Genomic DNA, 24,855 nt, shown 5'->3' with positions numbered 1-24,855 from the left:
GCTAATTTAGATCCCATCATTTTGTATGTATAGTTTGATGATGTTTTCCAATGTGCATTGCTTAGCATTTGTCAACACTGAATTTCATCTGCCATTTTGTTGCTCAGTCGCCCAGTTTTGTGAGATCCCTTTGTAACGCTTCATAGTCTGCCTTGGACTTAACTATCTTGAATACTTTTGTATCATCTGCAAACTTTGCCATCTCACTGTTTAACCCTTTTTCCAGATCATTTGTGACTGCACCAAACTCTCCAGTCGTACAGGCTGCCAGGGAGAGATCTAGATGACTATGTCCAAAATCTACTCCTCCTGACAAGTCTAAACGTCTAGACTTGTTGGCTTCAGGTGACATTGTTTCAGGAAATACTTCTACGTGACATTTGCAGGGCAGCTATGTGGAGTTCCAGCCACATGTTCACGAGACACTATGCTCTAGTACAGGACTTCTCAGCTCTTGCATCCTTTGGGACAGCGGTCCTCCAAGAGGCTCTCCCATCTGTATCCTTGCACATTTCTCCTACTTGAGTCCTGCCTGTCAGTCACCCGCAGTGGAATACACATAGGGACCAGCACTCGAAGAAGAATAGAAAGTTACTTACCTCATGGTAACTGGAGATTCTTCGAGATGTGTGATCCCTATCGGTATTCCACTACCCGCCCTCCTTCCCCTGTGTTTCAGGTCATAATTGGATTCATGGTAGAGAAGGAAGTGGAGAGGAGGTTGGTCTGCTCCGCCGTCATGCCTTTGGTTGGAAACATAAGTTGGGCAAGGGCGCATGAGTGGGCCAAAAGGATATTGTTTGCAAGAATTCTCCAACACCAGGTTCATGGAGCACTGACATCGACCCCAGTAGAATATAGATAAGAATCTCACATCTTGAAGAACTCCCAGTTACTATAAGGTAAGTAACTTTCTTTTCTTTTTTTTTTTCTTCCTAGATGTTCTTTAATGGAATGAGGGTAAAATCAAATTTTACATTTCATATACTGAAAGAAGCCAAATTAATCATTAGTATAATTCCATTAAGGCAAAATTATGCAGTCGACGGAATAATTTATGAGAAGAGTTTGGCCCCAAACCATTTACAAAGTAACTAGCAAATTAGGTACTGCTCATACAGTGACCGCACTGGGAACTAATGTACTGCAGCCATCTTGATATCAATAATCGATTGTACACAGCCTTGGACAGCAGAATCTCCTTCACTGATGGAAGGAATATTAGCCAGAACTTTGGGGTTATTTTCCTGCTCTTTTTAGAAGGGTCACACATTCTATCCTGGATATTCAACCAAGACTTTGGACCTAGATCAGTGCAGCAACCACACTGGTAGTATCACTTTGCAGTGCCAGAAGAGCGTGCAAGTTGTGGTATGGAACTTCAACATACAGCCTTCTGCTCCGGAGGTCAGAGTGTACCTACATTGTACCTACAACGTACCTACATTGCCTTATGGATTAATTCATGAAATATGGTTCCCTGGATTACACAATGATATGTATGCAGAATGGCTCATTGTAGCTGCGTAGAACAAATGTTTTGAACTGGAAAGTGAAATAAGAACACAGTGGTAATAGAATTAGATTTTTTTTTCTTTCCCCGCTATAATGGTATAATTACTGGATCCCTCCCAGTCTAACAACGGTGTTCTTCTAGAGCTGTCAAAGGAACTATCAGGTACGGTGTCACTAAACACAGCATGGCAGCTTTCCACAGCAGAGTGAAAAAGCAAATCCAATAAACAAAGAAATAACCATTAAGATTAACTCCTTGTTTCATTCTGTGTGTCTGCTCACTGCTTGATGTGACAGAATGGGTGGTTTTCACTAATAATTGGCCAGGGTCCATGTTCTGTAAATCTGAAATGTTTATTAAGCCTGATTCGATTACTAGTTGCATATTTCAGTCTTAAAGGGAACACACTTTAGTTCCCAGAGATGGATTTTCATGCAGTTGTTTGGAATTTTTGTCTTTTCATGTGGGAGTGGGTAACTGAAAAAAATCTAAAGACTTTAAGACATAATTCTCTGAGAACCATTACATTATAACAGAGCATCACATTCTAGTTAGTTTAATCCGGAGGTGCTTAGCACCCTTTGGCTCTCATTAATCTCATCGGGATCGTGCCTTCTACTGCTTGGATTCTAAGAAAATTGTGATTAATGAGTGAACTAGCTCATTAAGTGCTGCATAGTGTAAATTATTCTTGAAGTAATTTATTTAAAAAACCAAAAGGCCTAATCATTTATCTGCATAAAGGGCTTTGCAAAAAGCACCATGTTGGAACATACAAGTACAAAACCACAAAACTGGAGATGATCCAGTTAGGGTGCCAGCATATGCTCACCAAAGCATGTAGACTATTGCTCCTGTGCACAGTAAGCCATACAAAATGGCAGCTCACCATTTTTATTTAGACAAGTTTTCATCCCATCAATTTCCACCATAAAAGCATTTGGAAATTCACCGGTGTAAAAGGATTAACTGGGGATAATAAATTTTTGTGACTTCTGCTGATAAGAGCAGAGCTGATCAACTGTCTGCTGCCTTGCATCTGAAGGCGGTAACTGATAGCTTCCAGTAGATGTGTCTGCCTTTTTAGGACCGTAGGACAGCTTCTGCAAGCAGATAAAATTAAATTAAGCCTGACAAACCACCTTCATGTTGAAGGGAGGAGATGTTCTCCATATGTCTATTCCAGGGTTTGAATATGGGATTTTGGAGATAGACTAATGCAATAGTCTGTTGAACTATTTTCTTCATGAAGAGTGTTTATTAAACTTACAATGAACTTCTTAAAAATTCTGTGCATGTAGCTGCTCAGTTATTTGAGGGGACATGGACACTATGGAGATACAGTGGCATAGCAACGTTGCAACCTACACCTATGAAAGCATTTTTTCTGTCAGAGTAGGAACACCGCCTCCCCCAGAGACTGTAGCTATGTCAATAGAGACCACCTTCCGCTGACATTGCGGCTGTACTGGGGTTAGGTCAGCATAGCTATGTCGTACCGATGTAGCTATGTTGACCTAATTTTGAAGTGTAGACCTGGCCTGAGTTTTCAGAAAAGAGAAGTAGGTATTGTATTGCATGCTTCCATATGAAGAAGCATAATTATTTATGCTGTGTCCCATAATGGTGGAGGTAAGGTTACCTGATGACAGAGGAGGCAAATTTAATTGATAAATGGAATACCATATTTAATTTCAATACATAGGTTGCTGCTGGCGCATTGATACCACTGCAGACTATGCTGACCGATACTGTTTACTTGTCGTCCATCCCTCACCCTGTTTACTTGTCGTCTGTCCCTGTTTACTTGTCCTCCACCCTCACCCTGTTTACTTGTCGTCCATCCCTCACCCTGTTTACTTGTCGTCTGTCCCTGTTTACTTGTCGTCCATCCCTCACCCTGTTTGTCTCAACCTGTTGTCTACTGTCTTATACTTAGATTGTAAGCTCTCTGAGGCAGAGGCCATCTTTTTGTTTTGTGTTTGTACAGCGCTTAGCGTGACAGGGTCCTGGGGCATGACTGGGTTTCCTTTGCGCTGCGGTAGTATAAATAATCGTCTTAATCCATATACATAGGTGGACTGGCAGAAACGTTCCAGGCTTGCAAGAGAAGAAATGAGAACGTATCTTCGGCTCATGCACTCCTTCAAGAAATCAACTTGTAACTTTTTCTTCTTTGCAGAAGGCCTGTTTTGGCGGAATGACTTCTTAAGTAGTTGGCCAAGCTTGTGAAGGCCTTGCACTCAACCTGATGGCATTTCTGTGTTTGACTGGGGGAGATTGGAGGACCCTGGTAAGGGGGGAAGGGAGAATGGAGGGACATCAGGGGAAACGGAATGGTGGCATACATGGAGCCCCTTCGGGGTGTGTGTGTATGCGTGTGAGAGAGAGAGAGAGAGAATGCAAGACCCTGGAATGGGGAGAAAGGGTGTTGGGGGGTCAGAACCCCTAGTAGAGGGTAGACTGGGGGAAGGAGAGAATAGGGGGCACACAGAGCCCCTGCCTTGGGGGTGGGAAGGAGGAATAGAGGGCATGAGGGGAAGTGGGAATTGGGTCACACCCAGAGCTAATGGCCTGGGGGGAGAATGGGAGACCCTACCATGGGGGGAGGAGGGACCATTGGGCAAACAAAACCCCTGCTGCGGGGAGACTAGGGGAGTTGCAGGGAGGGTGGCACACAGGGAGCTGGTGGGGAGAATGGAGGGATACAGGAGCCCCTGGAGCATGCAATGAGCTTGGCCTGTGCAAGCTATGGAGTGCATGTGACCTAGTGCTACATTATGTGACTTTATACACAGCATATGGATGTTTTAAAAGCTGAGGCTCCAACAGGAATTTAAATTGTTATTGTATATGTTGCTTTCAATTGGAGAGTATGTCTGTAGGAGAGGTGCTGGAAAGTGGAACTAATCAGTCATAAAGAACAAAGATTATAGAATCCGAGTAGTTGTTAGAAAACTTGTCTGTCATGTTTTTAACAGGGTTTGAATTGAGAGAAGTTTTTTAACCTTCCTTCTGGCCTCTGTTTGATGCAAGTTTCCCAAAGTTGTGGAGGGGGCGTTACTCTTGAGAACTAAATCTTTTAGTCAGAGTTGAGATTTTTCCCCCTCCATCTGCCTGGCTCTAGACTTTCAAGTTAATTAAATCTCTAAAATGATGTGGCCTGAAGTGTCGAGCTCATAATAAATTTATCTTAAAAAATATACAGAGGTGCAAGTGGGTGGATCATCAGATGACACTTGAGAAATCCTTGCAATTGACCATATCAAATTGAGAACCAGTCAGGAAAATAATGGGCTTCACAAAGTGTGCAGACTTGAGATTTTGAGACTGAAAAATGGTTATGGGCAAATTAGTGTCCCTTTTCCCTTGCCCATTGTTTTGGTGACCTGTTTTCCTGGAAATGTGATGTTGATTATTGCTGATTTGGCCTATATAATTCTACAGCCTTGTAGCTAGTGATAGATATTCATATATCTGCAAATAGGCCTGACATATAGCTGAAATTCATCTTGAAGGCTTCATCTCCCCATTCCCTACCCTAAGGCTATAAATTCTTCTTGTGTGTATTGCGTTACAGCAGAGAAAGCTGGAATTGATTTGCAGGCTGACTTTATGCAGCTTTCATCAAAAACTTCTGGATATTGGAGAATTGTAGACAAGGTATCATTAGAGGTTTAGGGTTTGATTTCTGAAGGCATAGTTTATTAACTAATGTGTACCTTTCTTTTATTCCTTTTATTGCTTTGAATTTTTGGAAGAAACACCACCACAAGAGTGATTCAACAGGGGCGGTCTGTAATTTGTATTTTTGTTTCAAAGTATTGATCCAGAAAAAGGGCTGCTAAACTGAGTGGAGTGTAACTTTTTAAGCAGAATATTGGATCAACAAAAAGGATGATAATGTCTTTTTTTATTGTTTTTTTATTGTTGTTTTTTTACTGTTTTTATTTCCATTCAACATTTAGAACTCAATTTAGTCCTTATAAAAGTGGCTTCAGTCACTTTCAAGCTTTCTCACGTGGTGGGATGGATTAGTGTCTTAGTCTCAGGGCTGAAAAGACTCCCTGGAACCACACAATTAGATCCCACCAGCATCAACTCATCCTTCCTAGGTAAATAAAACTAAGTTCCAAGCAGATAAGATCTTAAAAACCAAGGTTCTGTCTGGTCCCCACAGGCCTGTAAGACCTCATGACAGTTTCATCAGAATAGTGGGTTTAAAGATCGTTCACCAAACTCTGTGTTGAGCACAAATATTTGATTACCTCTATGAAGATCCTTTATTTATTTCAAGCTGTTTGTTGACTAAGGGGTTAACATTCAGTAGGGTGTTGTCAGCAACTGGGGCTTGGGTCTAGTATCTGTGTATAGGCAGCAGGCTGGAAGTGCCTTTTTTGTGTTTGTCATGTCTGCAGCCATCACATAGGTGGTAACATTACAGGGAATGGGGACAATTTAAAGTTCCTTTGTGAGCTATCATTTGGCAATTGAAAATATATGCTTCACCAAGCGCAAGTTATTGTCCTCCTGTAGGACTTTGTTAAACAGATTTCAAATCAATGGAAGGAATGAAAAGAAACTGAGTAGGTTACATTCCACCACAGTCTGATGTTTCACAGCTAGTACATTCAGATGTGTGTTGGGAAGTCCTGAACCAGGATTAAGACACATGTATTATTGTGAGGATAATAGGCCATGATCCTGCATCCTTGCTTCAGCATGGAGTTCACTGCAGGATCAGAGCCATATCAAGTACTTAGGAGTTTACAGTGCTTTTCATCTGCAAGGGAAAAACCAGAACGAACTAATCTTTACAATGGCTGCTGGGAGGTAGGTGTTAACTCCATTGGGCAGATGGAGAAACAGAGGTAAAATGGATCAGTCGCTTGCTCAAGGCCAGAAAAGGTGCTGGTGTCAAAGCAAGGATTGGAATGCAGCTAAGGACAGCAGGATCGGGCCTGATATCCTTGAACTCCAAGCACATGTAAACAGAGGAGAGTATTCTGTCCGTATAAGAATAAAACTTATTGAAAAGTTCCCATAAATGAAACATCTGGCTCACCCATCTCAGGAATACATGTGACACATTCCCATCTGGAAACCACATTAGGCATAGCATCCACGCACTGAAGTGTTACTTAATGGGAAGAAAATCTAAAAGGCTGAAAATCAAAACAGAGAAATAAGTACTTCATCATAACAAACTCTGAGTGTAAATCAAGCCAGAGAATCCAGCCTGCACCTTAGAGCCATAGGGTACTCAGAGGCCTTGTAAATGTCTGTCTCTTAACTTTTTGTAAATTGACTGGCTTCTCCCAGCAGCCAGAATAATAACTCTTTGCTTTCAAACTCTAGCTGCACCTGTCACTGAGCTGAGAGCTGTGAACTACAGCCTCACATGGTGCTGCTGGCTTGCACTCTAAAATTATATTCCTTTTCTTTATTAGAGCAGAGCAAATGGCAATTCTGCAGCTCCTTCAGCGATAAGGATTTCTTAGGTGCTGAACACATATCTCCCTCTTGGCTAATTAATGTGTCTCCAACTGGTTTGTGGTGATGTAAGTGATGACAGCAACACAGCTTGCCTGGAGCTCCTCCTATAGTAGATACCAAGCTCAGTGGCTTTGATGCGCTTACCTAACTCCCATGACTTCTAAATTCTATAGTGCCCCGGTGTGTGCTAGGCACCCTTCTGACAATTGTGATCCAATCCGCTTAGCCAAGAAACTTTCTTGGGTCTCCAGGTTCTTGTTTCTTTTATTTGTTTGTTTTGTTAAGCTGACCTCAAATTTCTAAGGCCTGGTCTACACTACTGTATCTGGGGTCCCAGTGTGGGCAAGCTGTGGTCACTCAATTAAGGTGAGCTGCAAAGAATGGTGCAGACAAACACCAAAAAGCTGGTGGATATTCCAATACTTAGATTTACCAAGCCAGCATAAAACAGCTTCTTTATTATCTTACTCATTATTCAGTTCCCTTAAAACAACCCAGCCTCTGGCCTCCATCCAAGTACCCAAGTCAAATGTGATGATTTCTGAAAATCTTATTTCCTCATATAAAAGAAAAGGTTCTACCAGTCCCAAAGGATTGGACCCATTACTTCCCAGGTTATTGAATATTCAAGATCTTACCCAAATACATGCTACAGCCAATTCTTATTAACTAAACTAAAATTTATTAAAAAAACAAGAGAGCGAGAGAGTATGTTTAAAAGACCAATAAACATACAGACATGAGTTCAATCCATTGAGGTTCAGATTCATAGCAGAGATGGTGAGCTGTGTAATTGCAAAGAGTTCCTTTATATTTAGTTAATAATTTATCGTCCAATGACCAAATATCATATTCAGAGTGTACCAGCGTAGCTGGGACCTCAGTCTTGTGACTCAAGCTTCCCCTGATGAAGCTTAAGCAAATCTGAGATGACAGAATCATGACCCAAGGATCTTTTATTCAATTTCATGTCCTCTTTGAAAAGTTGGAGTTCATTGGGGAACAAAAGGTAATTAGGATGACTTTGAAGGAGGTCCATAACTGGTACTTAGCTATACGAATTAACATAAGGCAATTTGCTTGTTCCTCCATCATTCACAGATGACTTGCTATACATTTCAAAGAGAGATGAATACAGAGATATCTGGTGTTTACAATTCATTTAAATGCCAGGATGTCCTTTTGATCTCTGAATTAATAGAATTCACCATAGACAGGGACTGTTGATTACATTGTTGACACAAAACCACAAACATTATCTTCCCACATGTCTTTTGAGGGTTATTTATTTTGCAGGTTACGTTTAACCCTTTCTGGCCATGCGTCAAAACTACACAGTTAGGTTGATGTAAGGCAGTTTATGTCAACCTAATTATGTCAGTGTACACACTACAGCCTTGTCCTATCTATGTAAGTGCCATACGACTCCAACATAATAACTGCACCTCCATAAGAGGCGTAGGGCTTATGTCAGTGTAGTTTGAGTGACGCAGTGTCTGCATAGACACTGCATTACTTACATCTGCTGTTGGCTGTCTTGTCAATGGAGAAACAAAACTGACAAGAAAGCTAGGCAGCTAGAGCCTGTCTGTACCCCACAGGCTTCCTGCTCTTAACCGGGCTGCACCCACCAGGCTCCCCGCTCCCAGCCAGGCTGCTGTCTGGAGGCTCCTCACTCAGGGAGTCGCCGCTCCTGGCTGGGAGCGGAGAAGAGAGAGTCCGGAGGGGCAGCTGGGATCCCTCTGGGGAACTTAGAGCCCTGACTCTCAGCCCCCGACACTGCCCATCTTCAGTCGGCAGAAGCGCTCCTCGTGAAGACACACACCACCGTTAGAGGGAGGTAGCGTGGACATCAGCCAGCCCAGTAATTCCTGCGGTGGCTATAAGTTGACCTAACATATGTCGACTTAGGTTTGTAGTGCAGACATGCTCTAATTCTAAATCATTCGAGGGCATTAACAGTGGTGTCCTACCAATATTTAAGAAAAGGCCCCCACAAAATGCGTCCACTTTATCACATGGCAGCCCTGTGTTCTGGGGCGTGCGTGTGCTGGCCGAGCTGAGGGCTGAGTGAGCGGCGTTCTAGTCATTTGTTTTCCTAGCTAAATGAAAAAAATGTTTCCTCATAACCACAACCAGTGGGGAGGCAGCTCCGCTTGGCAAAATCACATGCATAGAAAGCTGCACTTTGCCGGAAATGTTTTTCTCGTAGATCCTGAAAAACATTGAGTCGATTAACAGTAAAGCACAGTGTTCAGTGTATTTAATTGGAAGTGTGGGTGGTGAAGACTTTGGGGGTGGTGCTAGATGGATTCTGCTTGTCTGGGAAATGTTGCTGAAAATACCTGCCATTTGGTGCAGTCTGGTCCTTCCCTGCCAAGCTTCAGCAACTTCTGTGAGCCCCAGGCAGGGATAAAACTGGCAGTTGTTTTGTCTCACAGCATACCCATGAACACCCTGGCTGGAAGCAGAGGCCACTCTAGCCACAGGCAAGCTGGGCAACTGCAGAGGTTGGCAGATTTGGCTTGGCCACCTGTCCGTCATGATGGAGGGGTGGCTTGGCCAAACTTGAGTGGCACTGTGACCCGTAGGTGCCACGGCACAATTTCACTCACTCAAATTTGGCCCAGCCACCTCTCCATCATGACAGAAGGGTAGCCAGGCCAAATTTGAGTGGCATGGGGGAGTGACATACTGAAGAGGTGCCTAGGGCATTGGATTGTGTTGGGTGGCCTCTGGCTGGAAGGTGGCAATGGAGTGCTATATTTGAAATCTTAGAGTTCACAGTGATAACACACACGAACCCAAACACAGAGACAGAGGCAAACAGGCTGCTTCCTAAGGCAGCAAAGCACACCACGCCAGGCCTTGCTTTAAGCTGTCTCTTTTCAGACTGACTTGGTATTGCACGCTTTGATACAGAGACCCTGAGCCTGCAAGCAGGACCAGGATACACCCCCTTCCTCCCCCACAGCTCTCCAATCTTAAAGTGATAGCTTGCAATTCCAGCACAGTCCTCAGTATACCACAGCAGTATCCAGAGAGTGGGAGAACGCTGCTGGAAGACCAGGAAATCACCCCAACCCTACGCTTTGATTTGGTGGAAGACTTTCCAACAGTGCATCATCAGTCCTAACAGCGTGCGCAATAGTGGCCTCTGCCTCCTGTGTGTAACAGGCTGGCCACCGGTTTTTTCCCCCTTAGACTCCTTTCAGCCATTGTAATATCTGTCGGCTGGATCTGTACAGAGAGTTGCCCTATTTGATGGTGAAACACATCGGCCCGCCCTCGCTCTCAAACCTCCTTTCATGCAGCAGGGGTTGAAAATGACTGTCCCACTTGTGCAAACAGGGGCACATGTATTCCACAGCTGCTGAAAGAAAGCGCTGCTGACTCCTTGTTTTGCCTCCATTGACTTCAATGAAGCTGTGCTGTTTTATATCAGCGGAGGCTTTGGCCCTACATGTTTTTTTAAAAATTGTTCTTTTTTTTCCAAATATGTTATGAAAAGATGCAAAAAACCACCAGCCTTTAGGATAAAATTCTGCTCTTGGACTCCCTTAGCCGGTCTCAGCTCCCCCATTCTGTTCTCCCTGTGGGCACAACCCATCCCACTGAGATCAGTCACAAAGGAAGAGAGGAATCGGTGTACAGAATCACAGCTTTCAATGGTTTTCAAACACAATACTGTGTTTTGAGGTCACTTAAACATGCATCTTGGTGCTGTGTGTGTGCGTGCGCGCGTGCGTGCAAATGGTAACATTTCCCCAAACATTATTCTGCACTATATTTAACATTGTAGTTGCTAGTCATCCTATTCAACAGAAACTGGTGTTTATTTGGTATATAAAAAGCTCAATCTGAACCACATGGAAGGCTGTTTGTGCTGTGTGATGTGGTGTGGGGTATCCTGTCTTTAAGTTATACCCGGCTGTAGTTAATTACAAGTTTAATACAGGGCTGCAACCAGGTTGATTGCTGCCTAAAATTTTCTTTTTCTGGTTTCCCAGGCTACACCCTCTGAACAAACATAAGAAATGCTGGCTTGCTGGTATGCAGTGGTGCAAAGTCTATAGTAGGCAGCTGCTCATTTATGCTGTTGTTTTTCCCCAGCTGCCTGTGACTGACCACCATTCTTGGAAGGACAAATCCCAAGATCCACTACTCTGGTCTGGATTCTTTCCCTGAGAGCTTTCTCTGCCTTCATAGAAGGTAGTGGTGGAGGTCAGTTAATTAATACAGCCTCACACTATAGTGGGTCTTGTCCGTGTTGTCCATCTCTCCATCACCTCTGGGTTAGACTATTGCAGTGCGCTCTCCATGGGGCTACACCTTAAAATCCTTTGGAGACGGAAGGTGGTCCAGAAAGCAGCAGATAGCTATGGAGCAGTTCATATTTCTGGGAGAACATGGCACCAGTGTTCTGAAGTCTGCAGTGGCTGCCTATTGGTCTCCTGGGTGAGTTTAAACTGATGGTTATGACTAGAGCTGAGTAAATGATTTTTTTAAATCAGTGGTCAAACCAAAAAAAACAACCAGTTAATTTTAAACCAAAACTGATTTTTTTCCCCCTGCCAAAATGTTTCATTTCACCCAAAACAATTTTTTTTCCAGTTTTTCATTTAGTTCAGTTTTTGGGTGTTTTTAACCCTTTAAACGTTTTTAACCCTTTAAACATTTTAAAAAATAAATCTACCTACATTTTTTTTTAAATGAAAATGTCAGTTGAGAATGGAACCGTTTTGACAATGTCAAAAAAATTGCATTTGGCCAAAACTATTTGCCAAATTCATCCTTTATTTGCACATCGTTTTGGTCATCTTCAAAACTACATTTTTTGGCAAATGTATTAGCTCTACTGATGACCTCTAAAGCCCTAATTGGCCTCGGAAATGCCTACCTGACGTATTGCCATAGCTGCAGTCAGCAGATCCTCTCATTTTAAAAAGGGGATGGGGCATTTTTGGTCCTGGCTATGGGAGTCTGGCAATGACTTTCCCCCACTCTGGTCATGCTGCAAAAGCTCTTTGTTTGATAAGGTTTTTGGGGGCAGGATGTGGATGTGTTCCTGGGTGTGATTTGGGGTTGAGAGGCTTTTCTGGATTTTTGTTGTTAGCTGGCTGGGATAATCACTTGTCTCCTGGGATGAACTCTGACTATACATGTCTGCATTAATTGCACATTTCAATTTGTATTGCAAATGGTGATTTATGTGCTTGACTTCTAAGTTGGTGTGTTAGACTAACAAAGGGGATCAGACAGCTTCAGCACCTTCATCCACAGGGGGAAGACAGCCATCAGGCTGGTGAATATAACCCACTGAGACTGAATGTATGGGACTAACTGCCCAAGCAATGGAGTAGCCATCACTGGGGCATTCTCCTGGAGAAGGCCCGTTGGATTCTCCTGCGGACTGGAAGGAGGCTGTTTAAACAGTGTAGGCTCAGGCAGAGACAACCAGATGGAGAGAGACAGACACAGAGGAGGATCTGGGTTTGGCTAGAAGAATGCATGGTTCTTTTCTCTTCCTGTAATTGAAGAGGAAAGCCTATCTGACTTGTGGCAGAGCATAAGATTAGATGAGCCTAAATATACACAGGCAGGGTGCTTGTTGTTTTAAAATCCATTTTTCTCTGTTTCATTCCCACTGTTAAATAAGTCCTTAGTTTTAAGAAAGCTGTTAGTGACTGTCACAGGGTGACTGACCCCTTTGAGATTTAATGGGTCCAGCCCACCTGTGCCTCACTCAGCTCTCCTCCCCAGGTAGGGAAGGTTACTGCAGTCACATGACAGCCAGGTCATGTGGTTAAATCAATCCCTGACCTAGGGATAAAAGAGAAGACTCCAGAGAGTCAAAAGAGTGGGGAGAGAGCAGCTAGCTTGAAAGAGCTGGCTGGAACCTGATGGGACCCAACTACAAGAGTTGGGTCCAGATCAGGTGGGAAACCAGCTAGACCCACTCAGGTTGGGTCAGCTGCTCTCCTCTCCTGCTGTAGGTTTGGTGCATCATCGTCTGCGTGGCCTGCTCCTGCCGGTTGCCACCACCTCGCTGTCCTGTGCATGCTGCAGGAAAGCAACTGGACCCTCTTGGGTTCAGGTTGGCTCTCATCCTGCAGGTTGTGGGGTCAGCGCAGGGGCTGTGTGCCCCTCTCCTGCCAACGGCCGCCACCTCATGGCGCTGTGTGTGCGCTGCAGAGGTCCCAGGGCCTCTCGCTCTGCAGTGCGCACATGGTGCCAGAGGAGGCAGTGGCTGGCCTGAGAGGGGCAGGAGGAGGAGAGCTGAACCCACGGGCAGGAGGCAGCAGCGTCACTAACTCCAGTTCACGGGTAGGGATGGACTGAGTTGGGCTGGAAAATGATTCTGCCTTCTCGGCTCAAGTCAAGTGAGTGTGGGTCTGGTTCAGGTCTGGGTTGGGCCTAAAAATTAGGTCCCAGTATACCTCTAGCCTGCCTGCCCAAGGGGAAAGGACAGGATTAAAAGAGCCAGCTGCAAGAAGCTGATTGAGGACTGCAGCTGGCCTGAGTTACTGACTCAGCCCCAGAAGGAAGGCTGGGAGTCTCCTGACCCAAAGAGGGGGAACGAATCTGAAGTAGCAATCCGGTCCAGAAGGGGTGGCTAGGGGATTCCTGAACCAAGGGGAGGAAGGGTTTTGGACTGAAGGGCCAAAGGGTCTGTGTTCTGAAAAGATTTAATGAATAAAATCTCATGGCGGGGGGAGGGGATCTTATTTTAATTCTTCTGGCATGTGAGCAAATTATTTCAAGAAGCCTGAAGGAGCTGAGGGTGGGATGCCTGCGAAACCACGCTGTGCCACAAGGGGGTGTGATCTGGGGAGGGGCCCCCTGTGAGAGGTGCCTGTAATCCCGTTGGACCTGCAGGGTGATCGGCAATTGGTACACACAGGATAGTGTGCCTGGGGTCTTGGTCTTGGTCTAGCACTCATGTGGCGGGGGTCTTAGAGAGACCAGAAGCAGGCAGAGGTGTAGCTAGCCTTGTAATGGTGATATTTCCATTTGACTATTGCAGACTATCGACATAGGTCAGTATTCAGGCTGCTGAGAGATTGCTGCTGTAAGTGTAACGACTGTCAGGATGCTCAGAGCTTTTGTTTGAGCATTCCTTTCCCATCCATTCCAAGGTTAAATCTAACAACAGATCCGGAGCACTAATAAAAGGGACACTGTCAACCCAGAGATCATTTACGTAGCTGGTCTACTCACTCCCCTTTAGCAATGTCAAACTGAAATCTCGCTTCAAATCAGTTGTTTTCTTCAGTGGCTTCTATCACTAATGTTTGTGAAGCAGGAAGCATTTGGCCCAGATTATCAGTGGGCTCTCACCAATGTGAAATTTCCTCACACTCCTGCCTGCTTGTGCAAAATCCTGCCTTTCCTTATGTGCGTAGGACGTGAGGTGCCTAAACACCTGATGTGCATGTGGAGGTGAGGAGTTTGGAGATCTCGGGATATTTCCAAAGGTGCATAGGGCAATCCCAACTGTCCCTGTGCCTCTGAAAATCTTCCCCCTTCCTCAAGAGCCTTGGCTTTTTTGTTGCTTGGTACTTGCCAGTTTCTGTGTGAACCAGCTCAAATTCTGCTCTGGAAGCCTCTCTCTCTCACACACCCACTCTCCAAAGGAGGAGTGACTGACAGAGTGGAACAGCTGCTGTGTATTCCGAGATGTGAGGAGACTAAATTAATTATGTCACTCCTAATTAATTCTTCCTGTTTCCTATTGACTTCATGCTTAAATTTACAACCAGGCTGCACTTCCTAATCCCTTTCCCCGGCCAGCAATGATTTCCTATTTTCCCACCCAAACGCCAGGACTCTGTATAGCTTTGTTCTCCTCAAAAAGTAACCCTTGTAACCCCATTCCAAACAGCATTGTCCCCTTTCTCTTATTCGTCCTGACTGGTAACTTCTGTTTGTCATTGATACCCCTCACCTACTGCCTCCTTTCCAGGCCCTGGCCCTTTCTCCCTGGCCACCCTCACACCCACTCCCTCAGTTTCCTTGTCCAGTATAGATGCTGCGGTCCGCTTCTTTCTTGTTGAAGCAGGTTTCTGAGGGAAGGGAGGCACCAGGGCTCACTAACAGAGGATAGGCTAAGTATATAGAGTCCAGATTCAGGCTCACATCAAGTCACTTTTGCACTCTGGTAGCACAAAATATACCTAAGGCTGCCCCAAATGGGCTGCTCAGGTTCCCTTTTGTTCGGCAATCCTCAGTTGGTGTTGAGCCAGCCTAGACTGTTCTGTCACCCTTGCTGATCCACCGCCAGAGAGGCATGCAGTTGGAGGGTGGGGTGGACGTTGTGGAGCTGGTGAACGCTGCTGCCATTTAAAGCAGCCCTGAGGCTACTCTAAACTATGCTGGGGGCCAAATTCCAGTCCCAAACTGAAGGGCTCAGAAATATGGTGGAAACTATCTGCTCTCCCTGTCCTCAAGAGCGTAGAGTTCCAGTGCACCTGTGAGCTCAGTCCATTAATCTTTGAAGAACAAGTTTCCTAACTCGGGGGTATATTTTCCTTCAGTGTCCAGGCAGTTACCCATACAAATCTGGTTAATGCTTTGATGTGAAGAGAATTAGCTAATGAACTTTGCACACAGCCTGGGTAATTATGCTTGGAAAATGAGAGGGCATCAAAAAACAACACTGGCATCAAAAAACAATTACTGTCTGCTAACTTCAGTGCTATAGCTACTGCAGAACAATTACAAGGCATCACTTACCTTCCCAATTACAAACCATCACTTACCTTCCCCTAGCTTCTGTATAGGCTTCATCACATGGACTCCCGCTAGATCTGAAGTGTGCTTGTATACTTCTATAACTGTAAACTCTTTGGGTCAAGAACTACTTCTACCTCTGTCTGTACAGTACCTTGTACAGCAGCTGTCAGTGTGATTCCCAGCACAGGGAATTAGACAGCCAGGGGTTAGATCTGCTTGCGCTAGTGCAGTGATGGAGCTGCCAAAATCTTAACAACGGGTTCCCTCCTCACCCCACGAGGGGGTCATTGCCCACCCCCGCCCCCCGGAACTCCTGCCCCATCCAACCCCCTGCGTTCCTTGATGCCCCCCCGCCCCTCAGGACCGCTGCCCCATCCACCCCCTTCCCCTGTCCCCTGACTGCCCCCAGAACCAGGCAGGAGGGTCTCGTGGGCCACCGTAGTGGGTGCCCACCCCACTCCTAAGAGCCAGAGGCACCTGCTGGGGGGCGAGGTGGGGAGTCCCGGAGGTGCTTACCTGGGGCAGCTCCCAGGAAGCATCCGGCAGGTCCCTCTGGCTCCTAGGGGCAGGGGAGCGTAGCTGGGGGGGGAGCAGGGGGAGTGGCTGCTCCCCCACTGGTCACATAAAAAGTGGCGCCTTAGGCGCTGACTCCCTGGGTGCTCCAGCCCTGGAGCACCCACGGGGAAAATTTTGGTGGGTGCAGAGCACCCACCGGCAGCTCCCCGCCCCGCGCCTGACCCCAGCTCACCTCTGCTCTGGCTCCGCCTCCTCCCCTGAACACACCGCCCCGCTCTGCTTCTCCATCCCCCACCCCCCCGGCTTCCCGCGAATCAGCTGTTAGGCGGGAAGCTGGGGCAGGCTGAGAAGCAGGCAGCGGCTTCCCGCTAGGCCGAGGGTGGCGGAGGTGAGCTGGAGCGGGGAGCGGTTCCCCTGCGCGCCCCCCAGGTTACCTGCTGCGGTGCGGGAGGCCCTCCTTGCGCCCCCCCGCCCCAGCTCACCTCCGCCTCCCTGGGCCTGAGCGGGAAGCCGCGGCCTGCTTCTCAGCCTGCCCCAGCTTCCCACGCGAACAGCTGATTTGCGGGAAGCCTGTGGGGGCGGAGAAGCAGAGTGGGGCGGTGCATTCAGGGGAGGAGGCCGAGGCGGAGCGGAGGTGAGCTGGGGCCGGGGGTAGGGCGGGGAGCTGGCGGTGGGTGCTCTGCACCCACCAAATTTTTCCCTTGGGTGCTCCAGGGCTGGAGCACCCATGGAGTCGGTGCCTAAGGCGCCACTTTTGGCCGGTTAAATTTAGAAGCCCTTTTAGAACCGGTTGTCCCTCGCGGAACAACCGGTTCTAAAAGGGCTTCTAAATTTAACAACCGGTTCTAGCGAACCAGTGCAAACCGGCTCCAGCTCACCACTGAGCTAGTGGGTTAAAAGTAGCCTGGCTGTGGCAGTATGGGCTAATTGCCCGAATATGTATGCAGGTGGATGGGGTGGGCTTGTATTCAGGCAGTTAGCCTGAGCTGCCACGGCCAGACTGTTATTTTTAAAGCACACTCGCTCAAGCAGAGCCGCCATACATTTCTCCTCCTAAGCAGGCATACCCTAAGGTACTTATATGGCTTCCCCTGCATATCTGAACATCTCACAGTCTTTAATGTATATCCTTGTAACACCAATGTGAGGTCAGGAAATGTTATCCCTAATTTAAAGATGGAGAACTGAGGCACCGAGAGGCCAAGAGACTTGCCTAAGGTGGACTCATGCAGACTTGCCTAAGGGAATTGGACTCATGCAGTCTTAGGCTAGTTCACTGGGCTATCCTTCCTCTCTAATACACATTCCAAAAATCTGTTCTGGCTGTGTTTCCCCCCCCCCCCCCCCCAAAAAAAAAAAACCCTGCAGGATTAGGATGCCCAAACCCTCTTCAAATTAATGGCACATAGACAGCCAAATGGTATAGACGACTTTGGAAATCTGTCTCCTTTTTTAAATGTGGGATTGTCAGCAAGTCATTTGAATAGACTCCTGACCTAACTGATGAGCATTTGAACTGAGCTATCTGCGTTTTGGGGTGTTGCCCCATTTGGACTCTCAGAACTCCAAGAGAGAGCAAGCGCAGAAATAAATAAATAATAAACATCTGAACAGAGCACTATTTCAATGAGCCTTGTTCACATCACTTTTCAGAAAGGTGCAATCTAACCTCAGACTGACCCTTGAGTGTATATCGAGGAGAGCGGTTACATAACGGAGAGGAGAACAAAAATACACTCAAGGTTTGCTTGGCCAACAGAACTTGAACCAAACTGACATCCCTCAGACAGCAGAGTGTCACTCCTTTTGACAGGAAGGGAGAACTTGGAGCACATCTGTCTAGCATGTGTGCCCTGTCATGCTTTGTCTTCCACTGAGCACCTTTCTAACTCTCACTTTATTATTAAAAATAAAATGTGTTTTCAGCTGCATCTTCTGGTGCTTCCTTTGGTAATCTCCTCCACCAGATAATTAGTCTGTGTATAAAACAATTGGTCTTGAACTTTCAGTGTTGTTCTAGCTTCCATTCATTAGCAATCAGAAACTCCTGGGACCTGTTCCTGACTCTGTAACTGATTTATTAACCATGGAGAAGTCACTGAACCGCTTTGGACCTCAGTTTATCCCAACGTACAGCACAATATGTATTTGAGATTTGACTACTATGTTATAAAACTCCTTCGAGATTCTAAGAAGAGAGGCTCTATCGTGCAAAGTATTATTACTAAATGTAAAGAAAAGAACTGTCAACGTGATAAGGTTCCAGAAGTAACACTAACTTGGCTGCATTCCATAACCTATATATTTCAGTGTATGTTTTCTGGCATATACACATTTAACACATTACCAAAATAACAAGGAACAGAAAAAAACAGCATATGTGCAGTATGGCCAAGCTAATTTTGCTGCCATACCCTTAACTTTTACATTTCCTGATTTCTCCTTTCACCCATTTTTTTCTTAATTTTAGTTAGAGAGAGGAAAAATAATTGTTTAATATTATATATTAAATTATAATATTAGATAATATATAATATTAGATTAGATTATAATCACTTAGAATCTAAGTGATCAGCACTGGGGTTTGAATTTCCCACCACCGAGGAGCCCTGGGATGGGGAAGGAGTGAGTTTCTATCTATGCTGCTATTATGGTTTTGTTTGACAAGGTTTGGTTTCTGCAAGATTGGGATAACGGTGCCCCTGTTTACACTGTGGGAGCTCCATCTTTACAAAAGTGTTTTTTTTTTTTAATGAATGTTTTGAGTTTGTATGGCAGCGATCTCTTAAAATTAAGTAATCAACAACTTTTTCATGCTTTGATTTTTCTCCTATTCTTGGTGCTCAGATTGTTTTTTGTTTTGTTTGTTTGTATTTTGGAGGGTTTTACTATGTATTTCAGTGGAACACTTAATCTTAGTTATGCAAATTTGTTCTAGTAGCAGCTTGAGAGCAGAGAGTGTAGCCCTGCCTCTGACCAGATGGTGAGGCCAGTGATATCACAAGAGGGCAGGACTTCATTAGGCTCTGCTAAAATCTCATTTTTCTGTATTCTTTTCTTCCCTAGCCACTCAAACAAGCAATGGCACTGGTCCTCAGTGAGGCCTATATTGTGCCCAATGTCAAATTCCAGCACTTCAAATGCTGTTCAAATGAACTATGGTTATAATTTTTTCATCCACAACTAGAAAAATTCCATTTCTCCCCCCAACTCACTTTCACCACAATGCAACAATAGTTGAAAGGATGTTGTTCAAACTCCTCTTCCTCACCAAAGAAAAATCCACAAAGACCAGATTTGAAAAGTGATGAGCATACAAAACTAGAGGATTATTATGCAAATTGATTTGCAACCTTAAATATAGTGGATGGTGCCAGTTACCAGCTGCAATAAAGTATTATTATGTCCCTTCATTTTGAGCCTGTTGGCATCTCATCTAGTCATGGGGCTTTAACCTTATCTGTATTCCTTAAAATTATATATGCTACAGTCTTGTCATCTCCTCTAGTATGAAGCATTTAACAGACTCTAAATAGATGCCCCAATCCAAAAAGCTTTTGAAATCTGGGTCCACATTTTGTGACTCAGGCCAATCTCTAATATTTTTATTCCATCTTTTTGTTTTGGGATTTTAAAAAAATCAATAAAGCAGGTCTGATTTCCCTCCATCTGTGCTGTGCAGGTAAACAGCCAGAAACCAAATGCTTCTTCCAAACCTGTGCATATTCCTGCTCAGGTTGTTGCTAGTGGAGCTCATGCACAAGGAAGGGCCATAAATTAAAGGTAACCATATTGACTTCTGCTCCGTTTAATACATAGCAGGGGAACTGTTCAAAAGACTCCTATAACTGGAGGACAAAATATTCCCAGATGTTAAAGCTGGCATTACAAATGGAGGAGATGGGAATGTGGAGGACCACGGATGGAAATGCAGAATGATAGCTCAGAGACAAACTAGGAAGCCATAAAATAATAAGTTATTTGGGTCATTGCTCTTGAGTTGCAGGCGTGTTCAGTGAGCATCACGGTGAAATGCTGATTTTAAACTGCTGTGAAAGAGCTTAGATGAAAACTTCTTAACGCAATTTGAGAGAGAGAGTGGTGCTGCTGTCTAGCCATGAGGGGAATTCAAATTAGAATTTAAAGATGATTCTAAAACGAGATTAAAAGAAGAAACTGTTTTCATGCAGGAGCAAAGACACAAGGATCATTCTGTACCTGTATTGACTATCTCACACTGCAGCACCCTGCATTGTCACTGAGCCTCAGGGGTACTTTGCAATGCATTAAGTGGGCAAAACTGTCATTGATGGGCATGATGACCTTTCTGTGACCAAAATTTATTCTAAAAGGAACAGGTGCACTAATGCCCTTTAAATATATTGACATTTCCTCCCCTCTTCCTGGTTTTCTGAGACTGCTGCACAAATGAGCATCTATAGTCTTAGACTCAGAACCTGCAATTGACAATGCACAGGCGAACTGCTGAGCTTCATGCAGGACTCACCATGCGTGCAGCAGTCCACCTACAGGTTGTCAGATACAGAACTGGAGCCATAAAAGACACAACCACCCTCTAGTACAGCAGTAGAAATATGTAGCCCTGTTTCAGAGCCCTGATTAGCGTCAGGTGTGGGGCCAGGGTGTGATGTGGTAATCCTTGGCTGGTCAGTTGGGGGCATCATGTCACACACACTGGCCCTGCTCTTGAGAAATCGTCCTTTGCTTAAAACTTATAATGCGCTGTGGTAACATTCTGGCTAAGGTGTGTCTCATCACTGCCTGCTAATGAATAGAATGTCAAACCTACCTGTGTGTACTGAGCCCTAATGCTGCTACAGCTAAAGGAGCGTCAAACACCTTCAGCTCAAGTTATAGAGGCCTGTGTCCCTAGAAGCAGAGGGATCTGACACTTGTCTCCATTTCTGACCATAAGGTGTTGGTTCTCATGGAATTGTTGAACTGGTTCTGTAGAATAACCCTTCTCTTGGCCTCTTCCTTTCACCATCTGCCCTTGCATGTAGGTAGACTATTTCCAAACACTTAACTGACAGAAAGAGGCACTATGCAGTGGTGTTGTAGTTGTGTCAGTCCCAGGATAGTAGAGAGACCAGGTGGGTGAGGTAATTGTGACACCCTGGCACCCCATTATTCACCACTGTCATGTAATTAGGATATGTTTTGTACAAAGTATGCCTTGTGAGGTATCATTCTAAAAGTCTTGATCTGCTAGACATTAATATCTTGTTGAATTGTATGTGCTACCATCGTATGTGAAGTTATGAAGTTTGGCTACGTATGTGTTACTGAAACATGTTGTGAGGTTGAAAACACCCACAAGAAGCCTTTCAGGTACAATAGTAAAAAGGCCAAACAATGTTAATGACTTACTGAGGAAATACACACAAGCACAAGGATTACCCCAGGAACTGTGTATAATAGAAAACTCTCCATGATAGCACTACGCAATGGGAACTGTTTGTCCCGGGTCACAGCAAAAGAGCTTTTCAGGTCGTGGGAAGAAGATATAAAAAGGGGACAATGACATTGTGATGGTACCTCACTCTCCCTACAACAACACACCTGGAAACACCTGAGGGGCAAGAACTGAACTGTGGGAAGTGATGGTCCCAGGCTAGAGGGATTTTTAGCCTGTGTATGAAAACCTGGGAAAGCCAAGGCAACTTGTGCCTTAAGAATTTGCCAGCCAGTTTATCACTCAGGATGAGAATTTGCTAATTCATATCCTACCTATTTATTGTGTTAAGTTCAGTTTGCGGTTTTGTTTATTTACTAAGGTAATTTCCTTTGATCTGTTTGCTATCACTTATAATTAAGGCTCCGTTTTAGTCACAGGTATTTTTACTAAAAGTCATGGACAGGTCATGATCAATAAACAAAAAGTCACGGCCCCGTGACCTGCCTATGACTTTTACTAAAAATACCTGTGACTAAATCTTACCTGCTGGGAGGGGGGCACTCCTGAAGACTGCTGCTGGGCAGGGGAGGGGCAGCGTGGGGCCCCGCTGCTGCCACCACCAGTCCAGGTGGGGAGTGGCCCATGGCCCTGCTGCTGCTCCGGGCTGGGGGTGGGGGGTATCCCATGACCCCGCTGCTGCTGGTCTGGGCTGGGGGCGGCCAAGGGCCACGACACCACTGGCACTGGTCCTGGACTGTTGCTCCAGGGCAACACTGGGGACCAGCTGCCTGGGGCTGCCAGAGCAGCGACTGGTGAGGCTGGCCCCTGGGCTTCCCCAGTTGCTGGGGTGGTCCTGGGGTCAGCTGCACCAGTGCTGCAAAATGATGGAGGTCACGGAAAGTTGTAGAAGCCGTGACCTCTGTGAATGATTCGCAACCTTACTTATAATGACTTAAAATCTATCTTTTGTAGTTAGTAAATTTTTTTTTTTTTGTCTACAACCAGTGTGTGGAAATTATAACTTGGGGCAGAAAGCTGGTGCACATCTCTCTCCACATTGAGGGAGGAGGTGAATTTTATAAGCTTACTCTGTACAGTTTCCTGTGCAGCACAAGATGGTATAATTTTGGGTTTACGTTCCAGAGGAGGGGGTATGCCTTAGCTGAGCCTTCCCATGCAGAGCTAATCTCAGCATCTGTGTGTGAAGCTGCAGCTGGGTGTGTCCCTACCTGTGTGTGTGTTGGACGGGGCTTGAGGGCCTGTCACAGCAGTATAGGGTAATGGTAGCCCAAGCTGTGGGTCAGGCGGGCTCAGTGGTATCCCAGTTCTAGGTGGCACCACAGGGGGAACCCATCACAATAATATGTTCTGTTGGTGACAGAGATGAGCTTTTGAGCTTATACAGAGATCTTCTTCAGGTCACTGGCATTTAATGGCACTTTGATCTGACTTTTAAAGTTGTAGCAAAAATGTACATTGTTACCTATCAGACCTATAGATACTTTAACCTATGAGTCTGTCTTAATATGGAGGGTGTCCTCCATTGGCTCTGATGTGTAGTCAGTCAGTGGGGTATCTTTCAGCCTTGAATGCTCAAAGCAGGAACTCTGTATGTTCTGATCCTGTATTTTCTGCTGGGCAGGACATGTGTGTACTGACCTGCCTCTGTGCTTCCATTGACTGCTGTTATGCTATTAAGATGCTGGCTGGCCTCCATACATATGTATGTAATCCCATTCCATGCATGAACGAGCACTGTTTATTAGGACATCTGATAAACAGTATTTGTTCATTCATGGAAAACACAGTAATTATAAACACTCGGTAATTTAATAACTATATGTGTAGTTAATGGCGGGGAGAGGGAAGTAATAAGACACATGGCGGAAGGGTTAAAATTTACTGGTGAATGTTGCTATCCAACTCTTTATTAACTGAATTAGGAGTCTATTAAATCAGGTCTGTTCCTTGGCACAAGACACACACATATATTGTTGGTGTTTATGGATTATGATGATTTTGGAAAGCTTTCCTAAAGGCAGTGCAAAAACACTTTGTGGCTGTAATCCAACTTGTGTAGAATACATAATAAGATCAAGTCAATGGTGGTGTACGAGGTTAGGCAGCATGTTGTTTTCTTAAGGTGTTTAACATGCTTGTAGTAATTAATAGAAGCTATTTCCTAAGTAGGATTATTTTAAAGTAAAATCTTTGTAGCCTTATTGTATCCACATTTTAAACTGCTTTTCTTTTGGAGTTTAGGCAGTTTTTCCCCCTTAGATTGTTCATTCCTGCTCTCTCTCTCTCGCTGTAAAATATGCACGTCCAAACACATTGTAAATGCACGTCCAAACACATTGTAAAAGGTCAGTTTTATAACTAAGTGCCTGAGACTGTCACTTCTGATTGCTTTTACAACATAGACAGAAATTTCCCCTATCCTCACAATATATCAAACTATCAAAAGACACACAAATCTAAAGCTAAAGCTAAAATGTCAAATACCCCATTCCAACTTCTTCCAAAGCAAGTGCCCATCACATATTGAAGATATAACCCCAGTAAAACATCAGCCCTCGGGTATGAGGTGTAAAAAGTCTAAAAATCAAGCCAAGTCCTCCCTTGGATTTTTATGCGAAACTCCCATTTATTCTACAGAGGTTTCCTGTCTGGATGAGTGGTAGCCCTAGTCTGGGTGAGGTGTGCTTGGAAATAAGGGAAGTGTATATTCTTAACTCTTTCCACAGATAGGCGAGGCCTAGAAGAAGCGGGATCTGCTCATGGTCTCTCTTGGATATTTTGGGCAAGTAATCCCCTTTTCTTTATTTAGTTTTGTAATGTTTAAAGTGACTTTTGGGCCGAACACCTCTGACAAGTTTTAAAAACCATTTCTGGGGGTATTTCACTGTCTTTTGGGGGAAACTGAAGTAAAAACCCTGCAAGGAGAGCTTTCCTGTTTCTAAATTCCACAAATGTATCCCTCCCCATTGCGCCTCTGTTCATCTCTCCTCTGTTTGTAGTCCCTTCCAGATACTGCTCTGTATCGGTGGAAGCAGACAGCTCACCCTGAAACTGCTGGATTTTTATCTGCAAAGTAACCCAATTTTTTTTCACATCAGGTACCCAGTGAGAGCAGCTTGCGTTAACCAAACTGCTCATTACTGCAAACGAA

At 44.9% G+C, this 24,855-nt stretch overlaps 1 protein-coding gene across 1 annotated transcript in view; it reads left to right on the top strand.

Moving 5' to 3' along the window:
* PDZD2 (PDZ domain containing 2) overlaps positions 1–24,855 on the top strand; it is a 311,312-nt gene that overhangs the window by 38,997 nt on the left and 247,460 nt on the right. Inside the window, exon 2 of the mRNA XM_074952415.1 lies at positions 3,699–3,809. The gene's annotated coding sequence lies outside the window, so the exon portion shown is untranslated. The remainder of the gene's footprint in view (positions 1–3,698; positions 3,810–24,855) is intronic.

Source organism: Natator depressus, chromosome 5 (genome assembly GCF_965152275.1).
Source record: "Natator depressus isolate rNatDep1 chromosome 5, rNatDep2.hap1, whole genome shotgun sequence".
Classification (NCBI taxonomy): domain Eukaryota; kingdom Metazoa; phylum Chordata; order Testudines; family Cheloniidae; genus Natator; species Natator depressus.
This window is presented reverse-complemented; position numbering and strand designations above follow the sequence as displayed.